We start from the raw sequence: 6,030 nt of genomic DNA on the forward strand, positions 1-6,030 counted from the left end.
TTACCTTCGGAAGGAATATCGCGTACAGGGCGAGTAATTCCCTCCCGAACCACGGAACCGAAAACCAGCCATCTTGGATCTTCTTTCGCCACAACAGTGATGTCATGTGACCTCTCGCCCAGATATATCTTTGGGGAATGAGCAAAGTCACGTGACAGGCGTACTTCGCCAGGCTGGCGAAGCAACCTCATTGGTTGATTTCTGCAATAATGATGCAAAGGTTTGAAGTATTTCTAATATTTCGCCAGGCACAGCCTTGACAACTGACCGTTTATTTATTGATCGGAAGAAAGAATGGGTTCGAAAATTTGGGGAGGGAAGAGGCTCATGGCCGGCTCCGGGTCATGGGTTCCTGACGGTATGTTTCCTTCGCTTTTTCGTCTCATGGTGTACGGGTTTGTAACGCAGTAGGCCATTGATTTGCCCGTGGGTATTAAGAAGAGCTGTTCAGTTGGTCAGCGATGCGTGAAATGGCGTACAATGACGCCATTTTCAAAAGTAACCCGTTGAAATTTAAAACAGCTATTTATATATAACAAAGCGGATGAGGGGACTGGAACCTAGATTAAGCAATTACTTAACAGTAAAATATATAATAAGAAATAAGTATAATCGTTCTCTGGTAAAAAGTTTAAAAAGACTATAAGCTTTCGACAGACTGAACTGCTGTCTTCAACGGATAAAAACGTGTAAAGAATAAAAGCGAAAGAAGCTTTTATATAACGAAAAATTCGCATAAATTAAAGGATAAAAACATGTGGTAGAAAGAATGTTTAAAATGCTAAGAAAATTAATGCTTCTTTAAGAGAATGTGATATTGCCTAGGGAGCGGGCACGAATTATTGTCCGCCCCAGCGGTTTTTGCCGTATGCCATGACTCCAATGTCTTTCTACTCCGATTGTTCGCTTTGTCAATGATTTTAGAGTTGTCGAAGTCAATAGCATGATTAAAAGTCCATGCGTGTTTTGCAACATTTGAGCCTTCAGTACAATGCTTTAAGTTCCTCATGTGTTCTTTTCTCCAAGTAGTAAAGGATCTTTTAGTTTCACCAATGTAGCTCCAGGGGCAAGATGCGCATGGAATTTTATAGATGACATTGCATTGGTCGTCTTCGGCAGGTCAAAACTTAGGGATAGGGAAATGCTGTTGTAAAGTTTTTTACTGGTCTGCTGGTGACTTGGATGTCGTGTTTCTTCAGGATTTTTGTGAGAGGTTCCGTGATGCCTTTGATGTATGGAAGGACTGCATAGTTGCGTCGGTTTGTTGGCTCAGCCCATTTAAAGAACATGCCGACCAACTCTTCTGGAGTAGGTGTAGGTGGTGGAGGTCTCGCTTTCTTTCTTATAACATCAGCAGCGATTTTTTTGGGATAGCCGTTGGAGTGTAAAGCGGCGCAAACCCGAGCAGTTTCACGGGACTTTCCAATTTGTGTGATGGGGAGATTCAATGCTCTATGCAGGAGTGTCTCAGCGGTGCTGATTTTATGTTTCCTGTCATGGTGTGAATGGAAGTCAAGATATCTATCCGTATGGGTGGGTTTGCGGTAGATGTCGACCAAACGTTTTCCGTATGCTTATTCTTTACACGTTTTTATCCGTTGAAGACAGCAGTTCAGTCTGTCGAAAGCTTATAGTCTTTTTAAACTTTTTACCAGAAAACGATTATACTTATTTCTTATCATGAATCCTGGTAACGGATCTTCAATATTTTTAAAAATATATGATGATAATAACAGAAAAGAGTATAAAGCATCAGCTTTTCACTTCCGACGTTGACGTTGAAAGCTGGCTCAAGTTCTTGAATAAATAAGGTCTCTTTTATTTTACAATGATAGTCTGTTTTGCCCTTCGCTAAAATATCAAAATGATCCCACTTGATGTTATGTCCAGTGGCCTTGACGTGGTCAGCAATGGCTGAAGTATTGTCATTTTTAGCTAGGGCCTTAAAATGTTCGGTTTTTCTATCGTGAAGCCGCCGTTTAGTTTTACCGATGTAAAAACCATTACAATCCCAACAATTTGCTCTGTAAATAACTCTGGATTGTTGTGAACGATTAATACGGTCCTTGTAAGGAAAGAAAGATTTTATACATCGAGTGCTCTGAAAAACAATCTTAAGTTTAACACAAGAGTAGAATTTGTACACACAAGATTTCAGGCGTTTAGCGACTTGGTTGCTTTGCAAACCTAAGTAGGGAAGTAGGATAACAATATCTTTCTTAGGAACTGTAGACACTGGATTGCTTTGCTGATGTCGTTTGTTTTTGTTCAAAACATCGTTGATATGGACAAGTTCAATATGTTTATCACTGCTGTTTGTGTCTTAGTTTTGATCAAACTGCGATAGCCCAAGAACAAATCTCGGGGTCAATTACCATTAGACTAACGTCCGGGAGGTCGTGGGTTGAGGCCCGCCCAGGGGTTTGGGAAATACTGGAACATGGCTAAATTGAACTAGAGAACAGGGTATCAAAGACAAAATATCTTAGGGAACAAAAACCATTTAAGGTGGCTCAAACTACACTTTCAACACATGAAAGCAACGCTCTTATTAGAAGAACTAAATATTTTGAGCAAGAGCCGATACAACGTAGATTTGATTTTAGTGGTGTACTATATTTTGGCTGGCCAAACCAGCCTTCTTCAGGTACAATGAGATTTTACATTAGATTGTCATTACAAGGATTGTCACTACAATTAAACACCAATTATTGCTGAAAAAGATTCGATCATAATTTTGGGGTAAAACGTGGCAACAGGAAAGCCTTGCAAAAACACCCCATATTTCGGCTTTCGGCGATTATGAAAAAATCTTTCCTTTTTCACTAGATCCAAGGTGCTTTAATTATTCCAAATGTTGGTCGGCTTCACTGGAATCGCCGGTTTCTTCTCCGGGTGCTTACCATTTAGCCAAAAAATCCGGAAATTTCAGTTTGAGCTTAAATGGAAAGGCAATTTTCCGGAAAATCTTTTCGAAAATTGTGGACAACCTCCAGAGGTAGTCCTCTTTTTCCGTTCGGAATGGAATTCGCGAAATGCTCTTTACCATTTGCGAGAACCTTCCGTTTCCAGGCCCTTTCTCACAAGATCGAGTAAAATATGCAGGATGGAATGCTGTGTAGTAAATGGCCGTTCTCATCCGGTTGGTCATTAAATTCGGAAAATCGCTTACCTTTATGCAACGATCATTCCATCCGGATTATTTGGCTAAATTGTAAGCACCCTCCGTTTCAATGGACCGCTGACCATAGCACCTACGATCACTCTTGTGGGTCTGGCTCTTTTTAACGTAGCAGAAGAACACACAGGGATACCTATTTCTAACATCCGGACAGTGTCAAATCATTTTTTTTTACTTACGGTAACCATCGATTTTTATATTAATTAATTAATTTAATTATTTATTTTCATTTAAGGAAATCACCGGGGAATTTAAATGACGTAAGTATTACGCGGATTTGCATGGTCTAGTTGTTGGCAAACCCTACCCTGGGAAATACAACTCAATCTAATCCACATTGTAGTAGAGTTAAAATTTGAACAACCGCGGTCGCGACCTGGTGTACTTATCCATTGTTAACATTTATCCATGCCAGCATCGTGACTTACTCACTATTTAAAAGTTTTAAATTGATTGCCCTTTTTCAAACTGAAAATGAGTTTTTAGCAAGTGCAAAATGAATAGACGTCAAATTGAATGCAACTTCATTGGGCACATTTGTCTATAAAGCAATATAATTATGCTACTTCCTCAAATCCTCTTATGTATTACAGGACAATCGTGTTAATTGCCTTGTTCTCACAATACCCTACCAAAATAAAGATTCCATTACCCGGATACAGCAAAGAACGTTGGAGGATGCTACGTAGGTCACTATCCGTTATTCAGATTGTTTCCGGTGATTGCTATGTACCGTGCACTGCTGAGTGTCATTTAGGAACAGTAGAACATGACCATTTAATTTCAGGGAATATGAGACATCTCTAAGAAACTAAAAGCGAACACTGGGAGGCAAACACTCGTTCCTACCAAGGCCACGTTCGCTTTCGGAAACATGTTGCAGTTCTGGAATAGGTTGGAGATCATTTATAGAAACTGGGCACTATTTCTCAGAGCAAAATTGTCTCGGATAGCATCTTTAGTTAATTTTTGGGAAATAGAGGATCTCGATAAACAGGCGCTGGCCTTGCAAGCTGGTTTAAATCACCCTTGAAATGAGGGTAAGTGGCTCCCTCTCGATCTCATCTAGCTATAGGATGCTGTGAATGCATTATGTCATTGTGCATGCCGATCTCGATAATGGTGGATGAAAGAGCGAATTGCATCTGCATCGATAGATGGCGAGATTTGACTCGTGACAGTCAAATACGCCAACTTCAATGCTTTAAAATTTCTTTGTGAGTCACCACTGCTCTGTATCTTTTGCAAAGCAAAATAGTATTGCAATAACTGTCTACCGCTTATTACAGGTGATTCTTGCAACAGCAGTATCTTGGATAATTTGCGCCATCATCACTGCTGCGGGAGGTTTTCCCTCAGATCGTAACGTTCCTCAGTACATGGCGAGGACTGATGCTAGAACTGCGGTGTTGAAAGAACCCAAATGATTCAGATTTCTCTACCCAGGTTAGTGCAGGACATGTCCACTATTCAGCGTCAATTATGTCCATTCTCCGTCTAATATGAATCACAAGCCAAGTGAGTGTCCTCATTAATAAAATTCCTTGATCCTTACCTCGACCTTACCTGATCCTAACCTCGAAAGCGACGCTGACGGGTGGAATAGGTTGTTTCTGATGATGTACATGTGCATAGTTTTTCCTTAAATTCCGTTAATTTTGCACTATATTTTTAGAGACACGATTGTGTTAAAGTACGAAGGTCCACTTTCACGTTGTTCTCTTTTCAGGTCAGTGGGGGACGACTTCTGTTAGTGCCGCTGGGGTGTTTGGAATGCTTGCTGGCGTGCTGGCCGCCATTTTCGAGTCGGTGGGTGATTACTATTTATGCGCGAGATTGGCAGGAGCACCACCACCGCCAAAACACGCCGGAAGGGATTGGATGTCTCTTAGCTGGAGCTTTTGGCACCGCGAAAGGTACAACATCATATAGTGAAAACGTAGGCGCCGTCGGAATAACGAAGGTAAACTGGAATCGATTGTTTATCTTGTGAGAAATGAAGATGAAATCTTCAAGAATATAAACGTTTTCAGTAAAACAATCAGTCTACGATTACAATAAAAGTTCGATACAATAAAGGATCAGAGAACTGGAGAAATGAGACGGGATCCATTTCATACCTAACATTGTTATTGGTTCGAAAATTAAGCTCGTTATACTGGTGTTGGGCTTCGTATAGGGCTATTTCCGTCAAGACTCAAACCCCTCGCTTGGCCCCCCTTCATTGAATTTACAAAACTATGTACAAAATCACCTTTATGATGTCTAAACTTTGATGTATTGTTAGGTTGGAAGCCTTGTCATTCACTTTGGCGCTTTGGTACTGATGGTTGTCGGTGTTCACGGCAAATTTGGCGCGTTGTTCGTCTGATTTCCTGGCCAGATCCCATCGTCGGTGGAATTTTCATGGTCATGTTTGGTATGGTTACCGCTGTTGGAATCTCCAATCTGCAATTTGCTGACATGAATTCTTCCAGGAATCTGTTCATCGTTGGATTTCTTATTGTATTTGGATCGGACATAAAAAATCACGATGACGCGATTAATACAGGGGATGTTTTATCAGAACATTGAAATTTCTTTGAGTTAAATAAATTTTGAATGTTGCTGTCATGCTAAATGGTACTCTTAGTTGATCAAGACCTTTATAAACCAATTGAATGTCTCTCTACATTGTGCATTTTTTAGAGCAGTGTGTAAAAATATTGCAATCCATGCATTGTGCTCAGAGATTTTATTGGCATTAACGGCATCACTTACTGTGTAATTGTTTCAAAAACTGACCAAATCGTTACAGTACCCTATTGGCTTAGTCCTATAGACATTAATCCCAGTATAAAAGGTCTAGT

At 40.3% G+C, this 6,030-nt stretch overlaps 1 protein-coding gene and 1 pseudogene across 1 annotated transcript in view; one reads left to right on the forward strand and one right to left on the reverse strand.

The window, feature by feature from the left end:
* LOC138042051 (cold shock domain-containing protein E1-like) overlaps nt 1–118 on the reverse strand; it is a 34,416-nt gene extending 34,298 nt beyond the window's left edge. The window contains exon 1 of the mRNA XM_068887789.1: nt 5–118. The gene's annotated coding sequence lies outside the window, so the exon portion shown is untranslated. The remainder of the gene's footprint in view (nt 1–4) is intronic.
* The window catches only part of LOC138039779 (solute carrier family 23 member 2-like), a 6,734-nt pseudogene extending 979 nt beyond the window's left edge, over nt 1–5,755 (forward strand).
* The last annotated feature ends 275 nt before the right edge of the window (nt 5,756–6,030 follow it).

Source organism: Montipora capricornis, chromosome 3 (assembly GCF_036669925.1).
Source record: "Montipora capricornis isolate CH-2021 chromosome 3, ASM3666992v2, whole genome shotgun sequence".
In the NCBI taxonomy this organism is placed as follows: Eukaryota; Metazoa; Cnidaria; class Anthozoa; order Scleractinia; family Acroporidae; genus Montipora; species Montipora capricornis.